Source organism: Paroedura picta, chromosome 5, assembly GCF_049243985.1.
Source record: "Paroedura picta isolate Pp20150507F chromosome 5, Ppicta_v3.0, whole genome shotgun sequence".
Taxonomy (NCBI): domain Eukaryota; kingdom Metazoa; phylum Chordata; class Lepidosauria; order Squamata; family Gekkonidae; genus Paroedura; species Paroedura picta.
Window position 1 is genome coordinate 19,742,382 of NC_135373.1, and position 20,883 is coordinate 19,763,264.

The window sequence follows — 20,883 nt, forward strand, 5'->3', positions numbered from 1 at the left end:
AGGGAGGAGAACTTAAAGATGGTGAGAGAGCAAATACAAGGAAAACCAAGCCAGCTCTCTTACTCGATTTATTTCCTTTCTTCCAAAATTAAATGGGAGGACAACGTTAATTTCTCATCCAGGGGTTAGCGGACCTGCTTTCCTTCATCCAGGTGATCAAATTGTGTGTTTCAGCCATCTTTTATTTTTATTTATTATTTACATTTCCAGGCCACCCCTATTGAGCATGTCATCTTGTGGCGGTTTACAGCATAAAATACAGTTCAGTTAAAACAGTTAAAATCAACTGTACATTATTAATGGTACCATAATGGTACCGGGGACCGGTACCGGTCCGTCAATCAGTCGGTACCGGGCCGCGCCACCTCCTTGTCCTCCTCCCCGGCTGCTGCCTTGGGAGCCGCCTTGTCACTCTGACGCTGGCTCACCTTTGGTGCTCTCCAGTGGCCGCCATGGCTGGGGCTCCCCCTCGGCCTGGCACTGCGTAGCTGCTGCTGGCAGCGCCCCCCAGCGGGCGGCAGGAATTCAGGGGCGCCGGCAGGTAAGCAAGCGGAGCAGGGGCTCAGGCAGCGGTGACATCCCTTGGCAAAAGACTACCTTCCCCTGGGCCTCAGTAAAATTGTCAAACGTTGACCGGTCCCCGGTGATAGAAAGGTTGGGGACCACTGCTCTAGATGTTTATTATCCTTCTCACACGAAAGAAATTGAGCAAGAGTGGAGAGCTGATTGTGTTGCACCAGAGGAGGCCCACTGATGTTCATTTTATTTGCTTGTCTGAACTGGCCTCAACCGTAAGCCTGGTGGAAGAGCTCCATCTTGGAGGCCCTGTGGAATTGTGCTGGTTCCGTTCAATCTCTGGTGTTCTCGGGGAGCTCATTCCACCAAGCAGGGGCCAAGGTGGAGAAAGCCCTGGCCCTGATCGAGGCCAGTCGGACCTCTTGCACCCCTTATTACTAATTTATTTAAAATTGTACAGGCTGCTTTGAAAGCAGCAAGAAGATTTTAAAAAACCTCTTAATAAAATGATATGCCACAAAACATTGTTACAACAACAACAACAACTAGTCTTTAATAGCATACACAAAACACTGTTAAAAATTCATGCATCCTAAACCCAACAGTAAGATACTCAGGGCATAAAAACAGCATGACCATTAAAAACTGATGAATCATTAGGTCCAAATGGGATACATCCAAGAGGAATCTCAACATGGCTTACAATTGCCTTCCCTTCCCCACAGCAGCCATCCTATGAGGTAGGTGGGGCTGAGAGAGCTTTGACAGGACTGCTTGGTCAGAACAGCACTTATCAGGACTGTGACAAGCCCAAGGTCACCCAGAGGGCTGCATGTGGATGAACAGGGGATCAAACCCACCTCACCAGATGAGAAACTTCCACTCTACACCGTGCGGGCTGTCAGACAGGAAAATAATTAAAGAAAGCAGCTAGATAAAATAAGTGTGTCATAATAGGTGATTTAAACTACCCACACATTGATATGTGTTCAAATCTGGTGAAAGAGGCTGAGCTTCTAAATACTCTCAATGACTTTGCCATGAAGTAGATGGTCCCTTAATCTATCGGGGAAAGTCCTAAGTAATGCCCAAGACCTGGTGAGAGATATAAATGTGACAATGTGTTGGGAACAGTGACCATAATGTTATTAAATTTAACATTTATGTAAATAAAGAGTCGCCCCCCCTCCCAAAAAAATCAACATGACCACATTTAATTTTAGAAGGGACAGCTTCTTTCAAACAAGAGAGCTTGTGAAGAAGAAACAGAAAGGAAAGGGTCAAATCCATTCAGGAAACTTGGAGGCTATTTAAAACAATAATCCTAGAGCAGGGGTAGTCAAACTGCAGCCCGCCAGATGTCCATGGACTACAATTCCCAGGAGCCCCTGCCAGCGAATGCTGGCAGGGGCTTCTGGGAATTGTAGTCCATGGACATCTGGAGGGCCGCAGTTTGACTACACCTGTCCTAGAGGCTCAGATAGATTATTTATTTGTTTATTTGTTTGTTTATTTATTTATTTATGGATTTATATCCCACCTCTCCCAACAAAATCGACACGATGCAGCTTACAAGTAAAAGCAATAACAATGTCCCATAAAAACAATTAAAAATAACATTTACCGTTAAGACGAAAAGCGTACCACAGTTTAGGAAAGGCAGAATTAGGTATTTAAAAGGCCCGCGTTGTTAACAAAACGGCAGAAGCAGTAAAAGGGGGGGAAAGGATTCCTTGAAGCGGTGGAATGCTAGTCCCCCTAGCGAGATAAATAAAAGGGGGAAGAGGCTTTGGCAAATAAAACATTTCAGTGATCAGACAGGCAAAAAGGGACTACGAAGAACATATTGCAAAAAAAAAAAAAAACCCAAAATTCTAAAAGAACTCAAATGTGAACTTGTGGATCTCTTGACAAAGATATGCAATCTTATTAAAATCTGCTTCCATTGCTGATACCGAGCTGCCGCTGCTCCTCGCCCTCCTACCTCTGCTCTGGAGTTCTTAGTCTGAGGAAGAGTGCTTGCACTCGAAAGCTCACGTCTTGAATAAATCTTATTTTGTCTTAAAGGTGCCACTGGACTCTGATTCTATTGTGCTACTTCAGACCAACATTGCTATCCATTTGAATCTTTTTCTATTATACAACTTTTTCTATGACCCAGACCCCTGGGGGTTGCTATGGTCACCTATGGCAAACTTGCTTCCCAGGGTCCAGATCAGTTTTTCAAGCTACCGAGGACTTTAAGAACGCTCCTCAGTTACCCTAATGTTCCTGTTCATTTTTGGACTTTGTGAGGTAATATGGAATGGTACATGGTTACCTGAAATTAGCCTTAGCACATATGTGCCATGTGTGTGCCCTCCTTCTACATGGTTCTCTTAACCAAACCAGCACACTGTGGTCAGTTGTTCACCCTATAAAGGATGAAATAGAGGAAAAATAGTGCCCTACCGCCCAAATAAAAATGCCAGCACCTCTCACAGTTACATTTCAGTTCCAAAAGAAAGATATGATTTTAGGGGGTCTGCTTGAGGGTCGGGTTTTAACCGCCAACCTTGGATTTTAATGGGAGTTTTATGGCCTTGAGGCCATGGGGGTTTTATGGGGTTTTGTATGCATGTAAGATGCTGCGAGTCTTCAGAAAGTGGCAGGATATTATTATTATTATTATTATTATTATTGTTATTGTTATTGTTATTGTTATTGTTATTGTTATTGTTATTGTTATTGTTATTGTTATTGTTATTGTTATTGTTATTGTTATTGTTATTGTTATTGTTATTGTTATTGTTATTGTTATTGTTATTGTTATTGTTATTGTTATTATTATTATTATTATTATTATTATTATTAATAGAGCTCCTGCTTAATTGGAAATATGACCCTTAGTTTCCACAACAATTTTTGTCAGAGTGTAGCGGTTAGAATGCTGGCCTAGGACCCAGGTTCGAATCCTCATTCTGCCACAGAAACTTGCTTGGCTTGGTTACTGTCCCTCAGCCCAATATACCTCACAGGCTTGCAGCTTTGGATAAATTCAAAGCACAGAGAATGATGTCAGCCACTTTGGGTCTTGACTGGATACAAAAATGGCACATAAATAAATACATATAAAACCAATCCATTAAACAAAAAACTCTTCTTAAAGTAGTTAGGAACAAAGGCGTCACTAGATGGCGCTCTTTCTTCACAATCTGCCAGCCAGTGTGACAAAACACTCACCTGAGGGTGCTCTCCAGTCTTTGAAGCAAAAGGCAGTGTTGGGGCGTGGGAGGTAAATTAAAATGCCTCCCAAGATAATCAGGTGCATCTGCGGCTGCCTTGATATTGCCACCGTGCTGGCTCTGGGAGTCTGATGACGACACAGCATTGCAGCAGTGTGGTCATGCCCCCAAGCTCCCGTCCAAACACGAATTCTGGAAGGCTGTATCCTACCTTGCAGAATGTTTCTCCAGAGAATCAAGGCAGAGCAGGCACCAGTAGATTTCCGTGGGGTGGGTGACAAATTACAGGACTATGCAGAAAAATCCGAGAGAGTAAAGGATCCATGCCTATTCATCTGTCCACGTTTTTAAAGCTTATTTTAGCGGGATAAATTCCTAACTGGTGTGGAGGTTCCGTGGCCTGGTGCTCCGACAGAAAAGAGCAGTCTTGAACCTGCTTTTCAGAAAAAGGGGAACCAAATCTCTCCTCAGAAATTACTTGTTTTATTTGGGAGTCAATTTTACTTTGATAAGATCAAACAGATGCTGGCCCTCCTATCTGAAAAGCCATGCGCCTAAAGGAAAACATCTCAGCTTGGCTCATAGTCTCCTTCCTCGCCTCGAGAAGAGCAACGTGAAAGCTTCTACCTTGTGTTCTTCACTTCGTTCTAGATCAGGGGTAGTCAAACTGCGGCCCTCCAGATGTCCATGGACTACAATTCCCAGGAGCCCCCTGCCAGCGAATGCTACCCCTGTTCTACATTCTGACCTTGGTTTGCCAGCGTCCAGTTGGTGTCTGGAGTTCTCACACTGTTCCAACTGATCTCCAGTCAACAGAGATAACTTCCCCTGGAGAAAACGGCTGCTTTGGAAGGTGTATTCTAACCCCTCCCCTCCACAAACCCTCCCCTCCTCAGGCTCCACCCCAAAATCTTCAGGTAATTCCTAGCTGGGAGCTGTTAGTCCTTTTGGGACCTGACTAGAGATGCTGTAACAGCAAGCAGAAGATGCAGACCCAAAGTTGCACTGGTTGTCAGGAGCGCTTCACATTCAGAGCAGAAGTGTAATTTGGGCCCATGCGCCAGAATCTGGAGCAAAGGGGTGATCAATCCAGTGAACAGTCTTGCTTCCATTCTCTTGTAGATGACGACACCTCCCACTCTGAAGAAGAGCTGTTTTTTGCACTCTGCTTTTTACCCAAAGGCATCTCAAAGCAGCTAAAACACCATCCCTTCCTCTCCCCACAAAAGACACCCAGCAAGGTAGGTGAGGCTGAGGGAGCTCTGAGAGAACTGCTTTGCAATAAAAGCTATAAAAGATCTGTGACTAACCCAAGCTGGCTGCATGTGGAGGAGTGGTGAAGAATCAAACCAGGTTCTCAAGTTAGAGGCTGCCACTCTTAACCACACTGGCTCTTCATTATGCACAGATCTTTCTAAAGAACTACAGATTAAGCCTTGCTTGTAGTAATGTCTTGGGTAATGATGAAATTGACTTTTTCAAGGAGATTAGCTTTTTCGGTGGTTGCTACCGGAGTCCCCTGTAATGTTAGCCTGACCTTCCGGCTCTTCTCACATCAGGAGCAGATAGAGACGGTTCTCTTCCTTCAGGCATTTGGCTGACTTTGTGAGATAATGTAGTTCTGCAGTCTTCCAGCCTTCCTAGATGGCAGCTAAGACTGAAGGCTTTTGAATGTTAATATTTTCAGCAAATGTTTTTCTCTTTGGGCAGTAAGCTGCTCTGAAAAGCTGAAAAGCCCCTAAAGAGGGGCGTAGACACTGACTACATTCCGACAAAGAAAATAAATAAATGAGGGAAAAAAATAGAAGAATCACTCCTGATGGCCCCATGGTATGGATGGGAATTCTGTTCATATCATGAGTTTCATCCAACCCTGTGAGGTTGGTGGAGCTAAGAGAGCTCTGAGAGAACTGTGCCTGGCCCAAGGTCACCCGGCTGGAGTGAGGAATCAATCCCAGTAGTCCAGATTAGAGCCTGCTGCTCTTAACCACAACACCACACTGGCTGTCAAAGGGGGATGCTTATTTTCATCTAGATCCTAGCAAGATTTTCTTCCCTGATTCTTACAGTGATCATACTGTTCTCAGGGTTTTTTTCTAGCCCACAGTTCCGTCCCCTCCACCTCCCCAGGGCCATCTTGTTGCTGCTCATGTTTATAACTTCTTCTTTCTTGTTGGATTCCCCCTCCCCCACGCTGGAAGGAGTTGATGTTTGCCAAGAAGAAATATTTACAGAAAATGCCAGACGAGTTCAAAGTTTCGTTTGCTGATGCTCGTCTCCCATAGATGCCAGTCTCTCCGGTTTATTCTGCCTTTTCTGTGAAAATCTGAAAGGAGGGGTTCAGTTTCTCATTCAGGGGTAGGAATTTACTGGTCGTCTTTTAGCATGGCAGGAAGGCTTAGAGCAGAAAGGATCTGGGAATTTCAGGTTCAGCTTTTTGATTAATATGCTAAGATTACATAGCAACAGTGCATTTTTATTTAGTACAATTAGATTTCACTTTTGTACATTTCATTCTCACAACAACCCTTTGAGGTAGGTCAGGGTGGGAGTGCATGACTGGCTTCCCTGTCAGAGCGAGGATTCGAACCTGGATATCTCAGATCCTCATCCAATACTTTCATTACAATCACTGCTACTGGCTCTTCTGTCGTCTCTGCATATGACACCTTGGTGCTAAGTTCCTCTTTCAAATAAAATTTTCCATCTAATGAATTGTGTCTCCAAATATTTATTTCCCCTATTTCCCCTATTTCTTAAAAGATAAGCCGGGCTAATCAAACCAGGGGTAGGGGTGGGGAATCCTTTAACATGTTAGCCCATGCATTTTGATGGACTGGAAGACTTTTTAAATCAAACAAGCAGCAGTAACCAAATACAATCACAGGGGTGGCCAAACTGTGGCTCTCCATAGGTCCATGGACTACAATTACCATGAGCGCCTGCAAGCACCATGCCATGTTGGTCTGAAGTAGTACAATAAAATCAGAGTTCCAGTAGCACCTTTAAGATCAACACGCCTTGAATAAATCTTAATATAAGAACCAACTCTTCTTCTTTTTCTTCTTCTTGTGATTCAAGAAGGGGTAGCATTCAAAAAGTGCTATGCCTCTATTATTAGAGAACAGAAGAAGAGAAGAAGAAGAGGTAGTTCTTATATGCCGCTTTTCCCTACCCGAAGGAGGCTCAAAGCAGCTTACAGTTGCCTTCCCATTCCTCTCCCAGAGAAGTATGCATTAAAAAAAAAATTAGCGGGCATTGCGAGACCTTTAAAGCTTGAAGAAAGAGGATTGGCTGCCCGGCTTGATTGACAGGGAGAAGAGAGTCGCATGTAAACTGCATTGCTCTCTTCTGCCATTTCAAGAAGGCAACGTGGAGGATGAGAAGCGCAAATAGGCGGCAGAGAAGAGCAAGACAGGAAAAAGGCGAGGAGGCATAATTATATTTAGCGTTATGCCATTTGGCTGGCGTAATGCTATTTTTACAGATGGGTGGAAATGCCCTTGTGTCTAAGCAATGAACTGTTCGTACTAAAATCCTGGTTGGAGATGAACAGATCAAGGGGACTCCACAGGTACAATTTGTCGAACTGGTACTGCAGTTCCGCCCTCTGGCCATCAGTAATGGTGGCGCCAAAGTGTGGTGAGGAATGGGCCAAGGTCGCATATTAGTGAAGGTATCTCTGGCTGAGGTCACTGACAAAGAATATCTTAACCGTACACTTACCTTGCAAATAGACAAGACTCGGGTGTCTCTAGGCTTTGTGTGAAGGTTTTCTTTCAAGAAAACTAGCCTTCTACAGTAACTGCCCTAGACTGTCCGACTTTTATGGCTGAAGCTTCCACCTCCGCAGTTGGAATGTTCATACACGTTCCGTGACATCACAGTGTAACCCTGTCGACTCACTTATTTTGTTGTCACAAAGGTATCCCATTTGTCAACAATACTTCTAACATACAAGACAGAAATACAAATCAGGGAACTTCCGAAATGTTTATAGAAGTTTGCAGTACGTGGAGAACAAGCCATGCTCATTTGCGACACCTTAAACTGTCTTTCTCAGGGTTGTATAAAACAAAGAATAAAATGAACACTGGGATGAAAGCCACATCTGAGACCGGATTATTTAAATCTACTAACCTACCAGATCTTCAGTGGCAGATCAGAAGCCCTGCTTTTTAAGGACCCCCCCTCCCACTTTCTCAAAACACTTTGTGGGCACCAAGAACAGTGTAGGCAGGTTCGACCCATAGGCACCATGTGGGGGAACCCTGTATTGCAAGGTTACAATGAAAACACAATCTTAAAATCAATTTTAAAATAAATAAAAAGTGAACTGAATATGCTGGGTAGCCTTATGATCAACTTAAAAACCTCTGCTTCAGTTAAAACGTTATATAGTATATCTTCCTCATTATTATATTATTTTAAATTGTGAACTTCATGTGAGTCTTCGCAGAAAACTTCTGGATCCTCTATTTTGTCCCAGAGGTCTAGTAAATGATGAAGCTACACTCCAGTTTCTGCTTAATGATCTTTCTGCAGAGACCATATTGTGTGTAGCTGAATTTTTAATGGATGTTTATCGAGCTAGAATTAAGCTGTTTTAATCAGCTGATTTTATTGTATTTTAGTCTATAATATTAGCTTATTTTACTCTATTATAATTTTACCCTGCTTGGCTGTACTTGCCTCTTATGGTTATGCCAATAAAGGTTTATATATATAATAAAAAGAAATAAATAATTCAGTTTGTATTCTGCCTGTGCTCTGAGGTACTCAGGGGACTACACACACACGCACAGTTGAGAGATCTCTGTGCTTCTTCATCAGAGTCTTGCTCTGGCCAGCTTACAATCAAAAAAGTAAGTTAACAGGAAGAAAGCCATTACAACAAGTCCAGGGACATAAACAGTACAAAATTATCCCTAAAAGCAGCAGCAGAAGAAGAACTGGTTTTTATACCCCACTTTTCACTGCCTGGAGCAGGGGTAGTCAAACTGCGGCCCTCCAGATGTCCATGGACTACAATTCCCAGAAGCCCCTGCCAGCATTTGCTGGCAGGGGCTTCTGGGAATTGTAGTCCATGGACATCTGGAGGGCCGCAGTTTGACTACCCCTGGCCTGGAGTCTCAATGCAGCTTACAATCACCCTTCCTCTTCCCGCAAGAAATACCTGCTGAGGTAGGTGAGGCTGAGGGAGCTCTGAGAGAAACTGTTCTATGAGGACAGCAGTATCAGGACTGTGACAAGTCCTGGGTCACCCAGCTGGCTGCAGGTGGACGAGCATGGAATCAAACCCAACTCACCAGATTAGAAGCTGCTGCTTTTTACCGCTACACCATGCTGGCATTTAAAAAACTGGAAAGATCAAACCTCTATGAAAAAATTTGGGGGGAAAAACATGTTTGGCCCCAGCACTTAAAAGAAAGTACAGTAGGCACCAGACTAGATAAGTAGATTCAGATTCAGATGAGTATCTTTATTGGCATAAAGACTAGATAAGTATAGCAGGCACCAGATAAATCTCCCCTCTTTGAGCCAGGCCTCTCTGAAATACATCCCAGTTTATTCGCCGGGCTCCATGGGTTGTTCGTCAAGAATGTAGCAGTTTAATACAAGTAAGGACAATGGTTGTAACTGAATTTTAGACTTTTTATTCCGATGTATTGTATTTTGTGTTCGTTTTACTGTTGTACACCGCCCCGAGACCAATTTTTGGAGAAGGGTGGTTGAGAAATCCAAAATGAAGCAAAGATAAGCTCTCTGATGGTAGGGTTGCCGACCTCCACGCCGGAACTGTGATCTGTTCCTCTGGCAAGTTTTGGAGAGCCGGTTGCTTGGCACTGTATCTCTGCTGAGATTCCTACGCTCCCCAAATCTTCAAGGTTTTCCTGATGCCATCATTGGCAACCCCACAGGTATAGGGAAACCAAACTTGGGGGCGGGGGGGGGGGAAGGGGAAGGGATGGGTTCCTTTTCTTGGAAAGCAGTTCTGGAGGAGGTTACTGTCTGTAGGGAAACAAAGCAGGCAGAGCTAACCCGGGGAGCGGGGAAGGATTATCGACTTCTGGCACGGAAGGAACACGATACCCATACTGCCTTCTTGTAAAAAACAAGACCTTGCCAGTCATTAACCAGCAGTGACAAGCAGAACGGAGGCGCACAAAACGGACAATACCTATCAGGTCAAGGCCTGGGGTTGGTTGCCAGCTTTGTAACCGGCCCCTCTAGCTGTGCCTTTCCTATCAGCTTGACGAGCAAGGGCCAGAGTGATGTAGCGGCTCCAGCAGGGATTCCCAACCAGGGCTCCATGGACCCCGGGGGCCTGCAAGAGCTGTGCAGGGGGGATCCACATCCTTTCCTCATCCCCTTAAAGGCCACAAGCTAGGGAACTGGCTATTTCCATTGCTCCCCCTCCCCCTCCGGAACATGAGAAGAAGAAGAGTTGGTCCTTATATGCTGCTTTTCTCTACCCAAAGGTGTCTAAAAGCGGCTTACATTTGCCTTCCCTTTCCTCTCCCCACAACAGACACCCTGTGAGGGAGGTGAGGCTGAGAGAGCCCTGATATTCCTGCTCGGTCAGAACAGCTTTCTCAGTGCTGTGGTGAGCCCAAAGTCACCCAGCTGGCTGCATGTGGAAGAGTGGGGAATCAAACCCGGCTCGCCAGATGAGAAGTCTGCACTCCTAACCACTGCACCAAGCTGCCTCTTGAGTGAGTTCTCTTGTGGTTTCTGTGCCTGGGAGGGGATGGAGCCTGCATGCCTACTCCCATCTTAAACCATCTCCTCTCTCACTCTCTCTCACACCCACCCCCCTTGGTCCACCTTGAGCCTGCCTGTTAACATGTGACATGTGACATGACATTTTTGAACATGACATGACATTTCCAGTGACATGACTTTTCTGGAAGTATGGCAGAAAGGTGTGGCCAGCTGGCACCACTTCTGGGGCTCCTTGAAACCTAATACATTATTTCAGGGGCTCCTCCCTGGTCAAAAGGTTCAAAAAGGCAGGGTTGCAGTATTAGACTAGTATCTGGGAGACCCCAGTTCGAATCCTTGCTCTGCTAGGGAAGCTCCCTGGGTGGCCTGAGGCCAGTCATTCTCTCTCAGCCTCACCTGCCCAAGTGGCTTCCCTTCCCTTCCTGAGAGAACTGCAACCGGCACAAGGTCACCTAGCTGGCTGCATGTGGAGGAGGATGGGGGGGGGGGGGAGGAAAGCAGGCTTGACTTCCCAGATTTGAGGTGGCCCTTCTGATCCAACACCATGCTAGTTAAATGAATATTAAAATTTTAAATGTTGTTTATATTGTTTAGATTTTAAATGTTGCATTGCTATATTTTGTTCTGTTTTATCTTGTTGTAAGCCGACTCAAGTCGACTTTGTCGGGAGGGGCAGGATAGATATAAATTATCAATACAAATAAATAGATATTATATTATATTGATAAGCTTGAACCAAGCATGGGAAAGTGAGGACATGAGCCTGATTACCAAATGTAGATTAGCTCCATCATTAAAACGCTCGGGGAGCTTCGCGCCTTCCAATTGGGCCCTCATCCGGACAGGCCAGAGTTCCAGTCAGGCGCGACAATGTGAGTACAGAGGGAGGCCTTCCCCCCGGGACCAGAAGCATATCTGTGGCCTCAAAAAGGCCCCAGGTGTGCTTCTGGGCCCAGCGGGAAGGCCGCGCTGTGGGCAGGGGGAGGGGGCCCCGGGGGGAAGGCCACTCCACTGCCACGGCTGGGCGGGGGCAAGGAGCCACCTCTAGCCCACCTCCTTACCCTACACCTGCCTTCCACCCCCTTTGCATTCTTCCCTTCTTTTCTCCCTCCTTGCAGATCTGTCTTCTTCATTCACACAACTCTCTCCTCCCATCCACCCTTTCTAGTGCCTGTTGTATTGACAAGTACAACGGGCTTTAAATCTAGTCTATCATATTTTCAGTAGGACTTATGGCTGTGAGAGGTGGACAGTGCAGACAGGAATAGAGTTGATTAGTTTGGAGAAGGCTTCTGCGAGTTCCATGGACAGCCAAAGTCACAAACAAGGAAATACTAGAGCACATAAATCCTGATCTATCAACCTGAAGGCAAAATCACAAAACGCCGGCACACTTGCTTTGCCCATAACATGCAATCCAACTCAATGGAGAGAGCAGTTCTGCTAGGACTGGTCAGTGGAAAAAGGAAACCAGGCCAACAAAGAATGTGGAGGTTGGAGATGACCAAAGTGGATACTGGCCAGAACATTGTACAACTAAAAGAAACGGCACAAGATTGAAAAGCATGGACACAGGTGAGCCATGGGATCGCCAAGAGTCAGACAAGACTGAATGGCTCATGTTATCATTATCATATTATCATTTTGGGCAGTATCAAATGGAGTATCGTGTCCAGATCACAGAAGGTGATGGTATCGCTTTACTCTGCTCTGCTTTGGCATCACTTGGAGTACTGTGCTCAGTTTTGGGCACCACAGTAGAAGAGGGATGTAGACAAACTGGGGCGTGTCCAGAGGAGGGCAACAAAGATGGTGAGGGGTTTGGTGACCAAGACGTACGAAGAAAAGTTCGGGGAGCTTGGTCTGTTTATCCTGGAAAGGAGATGACTGAGAGGGGATTTTTTTAACCATCTTCAAGTTTTAAGGCAGCCATATAGAGGATGGAGCAGAATTGTTTTCTCTTGCCCTGGGAGGGATGGATGAAAACCAATGGGATGAAATTAATTCAAAAGAAATTCCGTCTAAACATCCAGAAGAAGTTTCTGAGAGTTAGAGCAGTTCCTCAGTGGAACAGGCTTTCTCAGGAGGTGGTGGGTTATCAATCTTTGGAAATTTTTAAACAGAGGCTGGATAGCCATCTGACGGAGTGGCTGATTCTATGAAGGTTCAAGGGTTACAGTGGATGAGCGATAGGGTTGTGAGTGTCCTGCATAGTGCAGGGGGTTGGACTAGATGACCCATGAGTTCCCTTCCAACCCTATTATTCTATGATTCTGTGATTCATATCACATAGACCATTTAGTCCAACATCATGATCATTGCAGGATCAGCTTAAAGCACCCAGGATAAGTATCTGTCCAGCTGATGCATAAAGACTGTCAGTGAGGGGAGATCACCACCTCCTTAGGCAGTACATTCCACTACTGAACACCTCAGACTGTGAAAAGTTTTTCCTGATACCTAGCTGATATTGCTCTACACATAGTTTAAGCCCATTACTGCGGGTCCCATCCTTTGCGGCAAACAGGAATCGTTCCCTGGCCTCCTCTCAGTGACAACCTTTCAAATACTTTCTGTTAGCAACCCAGTCCCCTCTCACCCTCCTCTTCTCCAGGCTGAACAGGAGGTTGAGAGGGGACATGATAGCCCTCTTTAAGTATTTGAAAGATTGTCACTTGGAGGAGGGCAGGATGCTGTTGATGTTGGCTGCAGAGGAGAGGACACGCAGTAATGGGTTTAAACTACAAGTACAATGATATAGGCTAGATATCAGGAAAAAGTTTTTTTCACAGGAATAGGCTGCCTAAGGAGGTAGTGAGCTCCCCCTCACTGGCAGTCTTCAAGCAAAGGTTGGATACACACTTTTCTTGGATGCTTTGGGCTGATCCTGCGTTGAGCACGGAGTTGGGACTAGATGGCCTGCATGGCCCCTTCCAACTCTATGGTTCTGTGATTCTGTGAACATTCTCAAATCCTCATAGGGCTTGTTCCCCAGGTCCTGGGTCATTCTCATTGCTCTCCTCTGAACCTTTTTTCATCCCTTTCGAAGTGAGGCTTCCAGAACTGCACACAGGACTCCAGATGGGGTCTGACCAATGCAAAATACAGTGGAACTATGACATCTTGTGTTTTTGATGTGATGCCTCTGTTGATACAACCCAAGAATTAAACAAGCAGGAAAAGCAGGCCAGATAAACTGACCAAGATTGTATTTCAGAAGAGGCAAAACTGACTCATCTCTTTTTATTAGGGATGGATCTGAACCATGTTTTTTCGGTTCATTTTAGTTTGTCATCTGTAGCTAAACAGCAAGCTAAACCACAAACTGATACAAACTGGGAGGTTGGCTCAGAAGCCAAACTGGTTCATGCTGGTTTGTTACCTGTGTTTTCAGCTCCTCACTGCTTTTTGCAGGAAGAAGAGATCAGGGGTTTCTCCCCACGAAAAGTGGCAGGGAGCCCTGAGTTACTTAACCTCCTGCTTTCTTATCTTCAAATTGGTAGAAATTCATGACTGTTCTTCAGTTCATGAACCACAAACTGGCCAAAATTAATCATAAACATACATTTGGGAGCTGGTTTGTGCCCATCCTCAGTCTTTACAGTAGACACAAAGATGGACATTTGTTCTGATCTATGTTGAGGAGCGAATTATTTGTCATGAAAATCAAAATGGCTGTTTGATTTTATATTCTTATATATATGAGATTATATTCCAACTGAACAAGGAAGTCAACATGCTAACTTTTACTCAGCAATTCAGAGTGAACAGGAATGAAAGTTATCTTAAAAGAAGATCCTGGAACTATCGCAAGGTCTGGGCTGGAAGGTATTAATCCAATGTCCACACCAATCGGATTGGGCTTCTACAAAGAAAAGGTACCCGATGAATCACTACTAGACAAATACAACTCCATAGCTGTCATAGGCAAGTTCTTAGTGATACTTATTGATCACAGCTATTAATATATTATCCAGGTGGGTTAGCACACCTACCACAAAAACTTGGGCTGTGGTTAAAAGAGTGATGAGGTACTTAAAGGATACTGCACACTTTAAACTGAGACTGCCAGCAACTAAGAAGGCTGCACTGCTGAAATATGCAGATGCAGACTGGGCTGGAGAAAGATGAGACCTAAGATCCATTAGTGGCTATGTTGTGGTGCAGAGTGAGCCTCTTGTGGCGCAGAGTGGTAAGGCAGCCGTCTGAAAGCTTTGCCCATAAGGCTGGGAGTTCAATCCCAGCAGCCGGCTCAAGGTTGACTCAGCCTTCCATCCTTCCGAGGTCGGTAAAATGAGTACCCAGCTTGCTGGGGGGTAAACGGTCATGACTGGGGAAGGCACTGGCAAACCACCCCGTATTGAGTCTGCCATGAAAACGCTAGAGGGCGTCACCCCAAGGGTCAGACATGACTCGGTGCTTGCACAGGGGATACCTTTACCTTTACCTTTACCTGTGGTGCAGAGTGGTAAGGCAGCAGACATGCAGTCTGAAGCTTTGCCCATGAGGCTGGGAGTTCGATCCCAGCAGCTGGCTCAAGGGTGACTCAGCCTTCCATCCTTCTGAGGTCAGTAAAATGAGTACCCAGCTTGCTGGGGGGTAAATGGTAATGACTGGGGAAGGCACTGGCAAACCACCCCGTATTGAGTCTGCCATGAAAACGCTAGAGGGTGTCACCCCAAGGGTCAGACATGACCCGGTGCTTGCACAGGGGATACCTTTACCTTTACTTATTTTTCTTTGGGGTGGTGTTATAAACTGGGCAAATGGTAAACAAGTAATTGTTGCCTGCTCATCTATTGAAGGAGAATTTATATCTTCTTCTGAAGTTTGCAGAGAACTAGCATGCCTGATGTTACTAGGGGTATGCATTTGTCTAATCCAAAATAAGAAATACCTGAAAAAATACCTTATACGTATTTTTGGTTATTAATTCAGCAGGACAATTTTTGTTATTTTCATGGCTACCGAAATGGCTAAGCCTGAAAAATCCTGATTCATGATTTTTCAAGATTGTTGGATGGCTAATTTTAAGTCATTTAAAGTGACCAAGATCCCCTTAAATGCCTCGGGATTCAGGTCAACTCTATGGCTTGGAGTGTAGAAGGCATTTAAAAGGATCTCAATCCCTTTACATGCCTCATAGTCAGAGCTCGATCCAAGCAGTGAACTTACAGCTTAGAGTGAAGCATGGGGCATTTAAAGGGACTGAGATCATGGACAAAGTTCAAATCCTCACTCTAACATGGAAACTTGCCGGATGACCTTGGGTAAGTCACAGATTCTTAGTGTAATCCAGTGGTTCCCAAAATTATCTGGCCTACCGCCCCCTTTCCAGAAAAAATATTATTCAGCACCCCCTGGAAATTAATTTTTTTAAATCTTCTCTTCTTTCTTTTATGCTTTCACCGCCCCCTTCCAGTTATTCATCAGCCCCAAATGCACCTGTGGCCCATCACCGCCCCCCTGGATCACTGCAGCACCCACCAGGGGGCGGTAGCGCCCACTTTGGGAATCACTAATCGATTCACAGGGTTGTTGTGAAGACATACTGAAAGAAAAGGGAACAATGTAAGAAGAATGAGAAGAAGACTTGTTTTGTATATACCCCTTTTCCAGATCAGGTTGAAAGTTTTGGTTTCAAAGAAACTAGGAGGAAGGATTCAAGTTGTGGCACAATCCACACTGAAAAACTGGAGGGTGGTACCAAGCTGCCAAAGATCAGAGCAGTTAGCAGAAAGATCCTTTGCTCGGTTAGGAATGTAAATGTTGTCCATTTGGTTCTTATCTTTGCAGTAATTTTTTTCAAAGCGCTTGCTAATTGGATCCCAAGTTTTACAGGCAACTGCAGGATATGAGTAAGCTTCAGGGACACTAGAGGCCTGGGTACTTTTGATTCTAACTCTTTGGCCTATTTGTCTTTCGTAGCATTAATTGTGTTACATGCTGGGAGTTTCTGGGATGGCTACTTTCAGGATTTGGCATGCTACCTCTGCTTTGGCGTGACAGAAGGAAAGTGTGTTGACAGGGTGCCACACCTGTTCATCTACCGAAGGAGAATTTGCTTCCACTTCTGAAACATGCAGCTAATTAGACTGGCTTGGAATGTTACTAGGGGATTTTCATTGTGTGACAGAAGAGAAGCTGCAGCAGCCATTTTGTAATTGGCTCTGCCTCCTGCAGCAGCCATTTTGAGGCTGGGCTGGCCATACTATCTCAGTGTTGTGAAGGATCCTGCAGGCTCAAAAAGAATGAGGACCCTTGCCCTGGAGTCTAAACAGATCTTTCACACTACCACAAATGCCATATTTATCAGTGGAGGCAGATCACATGTTCAGTGCCTTCCCTTGAATGCTGATGAGATAGAGAAGGTTTTCACATTAGTGTTCTAAACTAGATGTTATTTGTTGCTGGCCCAATTTCGAGTAAAGTCATAGGGGGGGGGGTTTCATACAGAGAATTTCCTTCTATTAATGAGCTGTTTCTGAAGCATTACAGGTTTCAAATAGTGCTGCTTCTCCCTCCCCTTTTCATCAGTCTTCCCCAGAGTTTTCTTTAAAGTTGAGCTCTATAGTGTTAAACCAACATAGCACTTCAGCGCTATAGCAGCACCAATGAGATGCCTTGACTCCATTGACTCCACTAACAAAGGGGTAGAAAAGCGGGCCAACTATGTTTTGCTAACCCAAAGCAAGCGTGTTTCTAAAGTATCAAAAGTCAAAATACCTTTAATGGCATCCTAAAAACAAATTAAAGGGAGTGATTTCCAACAAGGCAAATACGATTAATCCATGTTATAAGAGTAAAAAGCTTTACATATCAAGTAAGCTACAGTGGCTAAATTTAGGCCGATTCTGCATGAGTGGAAAAGGCCCCGTTTCCTTTTTCGACATGGGGGACAACGGAGCTTGTCCAGCCACAGGTCCATGTGGATGTGGAAGAAAACTGGAGTGGACAGAAAATGCCCCACTCAGCTCCACAACGCTTCACGGCACTGTAGGACTGAATAGGGATTTATTAATTTTTTTTGCAGGAAGGTAGGATTGTGTTGTCACACAATCTCACCCCACCCCCTGACCCCCACAAACACAGCGGAATCTTTCCACCCCAGCTGCGTCTGTCAGAGTGAAGAAATCTGGGGCAGACTGGGTCCGTCATGCTAAAAGGTCCCCCATGGGGACAAGAAAGTGGTGGCGCATGCAGCTTTGCCACAATGCACCAGCGGCAGCCTGGAGTTGTGTCACTGGTGCAGAAAAGGCCTTTTAAAGTCTTTACCACCCAGCGAATAGCCAGTGAGAGTCTTATCAGAGTGCCAAGAATTTGTCTTTAGTAACAGAGTAAGATATTACTCACAAGCGACTGAGAGTTTAGAACAGCAGAGAAGGACATGAATTGTAGATTCGATTGAATTAGCTTGACAAGAGTAAAGTCGTTTGTTGTAAGGAGGGTGACTATGTCTACCTCTTAACCCGGCTGTTGGCGATAAATCCGTCCAAGGCAACATAAACCAGTCCTTCAAAGTTGGGTCAGTGAGTGTATAGAAAATGGAATAGTGTAGAATAATGGTGAACAAGGTCTTTGGACAGCCGCAAAGAAGTCTTGGAAATCCAGGACTCAAATGCGCATGTTCTGTATAAAGAAGTCAATAAATACTTCTAACAGCTGGCTACTAAAACAAGTCAATCTAAAATGACAGGGGAAAAAACGTTAGTAACCAGTTACTAAAACAGAATAAAAAGGAGGTTTGAAAATTACCAGAGTGAGGAACATGCAGGAGTGAATCATCAACTTCACTGTGTATGTATGTGGGGATCCACTTAGACCAATTTCACACGTGCAAGATGGAACTGGTCCTTGGGAAGGGTCACACATGTGTTTGTTGCTCGATTTCTTCACAGCACCACTGGTCACTTCATGAGAATCAGTGTGGTGTAGAAGAAGTCGAGTTGGTTCTTATATGCCGCTTGTCTCTACCCGAAGGAGTCTTAAAGTGGCTTACAGTCGCCTTCCCTTTTCTCTCCCCACAACAGACACTCAGTGAGGGAGGTGAGGTTCAGGGAGCCCTGATATCACTGAAGAAGAAGAGCTGGTTCTTATATGTTGCTTTTCTCTACCAGAAGGAGTCTCAATGTGGCTTACAGTTGCCTTCCCTTCCTCTCCTCACAATAGTCACCCTGTGAAATAGGTGTGGCTGGGAGAGTCCTGATATTACTGCTTGGTCAGAACAGCACTAATAGGATTATGATGAGCTCAAGGTCACCCAGCAGGCTACATGTGATGAAGTGGGGAATCAAACCCGGCTCATCAGATTAGATGTCCATGCTCCTAACCACCACACCAAGCTGGTGTAGTGGTTAACAGTGGTGGTTTCTAATCTGGCGATCCAGGTTTGATGCCCCACTCCTCCAAATGCAGCCAGCTGGGTGACTTTGAGCTCTTTATAATCCTGTTAGTGCTGTTCTGACTAAGCAGTCCTGTCAAGGCTCTCTCAGCCCCACCTACCTCACAGGGTGTCTGTTGTGGGGAGAGGAAGGGAAGGCAATTGTAAGCCGCTTTGAGACCCCTTTGAGCAATGAAAAGTGGGATATTAAAACCAAGTCTTCCTCTTCTTGATTGGGTGAGGAATGTATGAAGTGATTCCACTCTAAAGTTCTACATTTTTGAGGCAGACGGAGACAAAGCAAAATCTTTTGGGTGGTTATGCATGCAGGGATGTCAACTCTTGGTGTCAACATTATCCAGCGAGAGGATCCAGCTCAAAGGTTTGGCTCTACTTGCAATCAGTTACATGCCATCAACTGAGTTGTTGGCAGCCAAGGTGAATTTATGAGATGTTATGGGCAACACACTGAAGTCACAGCTAGTTCTAGTAATAAAATATCCCCAAGAAGGACTCTGTGACCTTGACAGTATCCTTATAGTCTCCAGAGATGGGGGTTCTCTCAAGGAAGGATGCTCTGGAAGGAGAGAATTTTACAAATCTCAGAATTGTCTCACCTCATATCTAATCTTCATAGATGCTCCATTAACATGGAGAATGTCAGCATTGTTTGGAGTTACATTCTTGGTGGGCCAGAGGTTATGGAAAATGCCCAGCCTTGCCACTTCCTGGAGCCGCCTTGCCATGTGTAATACAGTAGTTATGATGGCTGGTTAATGAAAAGCCATTATGACTTTCCCATTATGGCAAACGTTCCTAAATACAAACCTTCATAGGCTGTAGGACTGCCCTTTCAATATGTAGGAGAGAGTAGTCTCTATATAAAAGAGGAAAAGAGGTAATTTAGTGCCCTAGATAGCAGATACTCCTCTATCGACCAAGCAACAACAGAAGACCAAGGCAACAATACTTCTTTTTTCTTGGATAACACTCAAGCTAACTAGAGCAGAGGTAAGATATTATTTTTATTTTTTGTTATTTAGAAAGAACCACTAATGTAAAAAGGTGGCCAGCTGAGAGAAAAAACCTGCTTATGAAAAATTAATAATGGGTGATATAAAACACTTGTTAGGTAAAATTTACAAAATGTTATTGCAGTAGGACTCTGAAAGATAAAAAATTAAAGATTCTTTGATAAAATGGGCTCAAAATATTGGAGACAACACTGGCAGGGGCTCATGGGAATTGTTGTCCGTGGACATCTGGAGAGCCACAGTTTGGCCACCACTATAGGTCAGTGGGAGGGATTGTGGGTTAATAACTTGAAATTTACTGAAAGTCAGATGTTAAAAGAAAATTGTTATAAAATGTGTTAGATGGTATATTGCCCCCCCTCCCAAGATATTCCAAGAATCTCTAAGTTTTAAAATGGTAATTGTTGGAAATGTAAGAATATAAAGGCACCATTATATTTTATGTGGTGGACTTGCCAGAAGGCAAGGAAATACTGGATTATGATTCATGATGAAATACAAAAGTTATTGAGAGTTAAATTTATGCTGGATCCAAAATGCATGTTATTGAATATGGTACCATTATATTAAAATGTATAGTGAATTTTTAAAATATTAAAATGTATAGTGAATTTTTAAAATATATGGCAACAGCTGCTAGATTTGTCTATGCTTCAAGATGGAAAAAAGAAATTGAGACAAGAAAAAGCAAAAAGAAGAATAAAACTAAAAGATGGGCAAGCAGTATTAACAGGAGAGAAAAATATTCAAGAAAGTTTTGTACAATTTTTTTCAAATTTGTATAGGGATAAGAAAATAGATGAAAAAATAACTGAAGGCTATTTAAGTCAACACAATGTAATGTCTATTACAGATGACCAAAGAAGACTTTTAAATGGACCTGTTACAGTAAATGAGATTATAGAGAGTGTAAGAAGAAGTAAATTGAATAAAGTTCCTGGACCTGATCGGATCTCAAATATTTTTTTTATAAAACATGTTTAGATAGTTACTATGATAACTA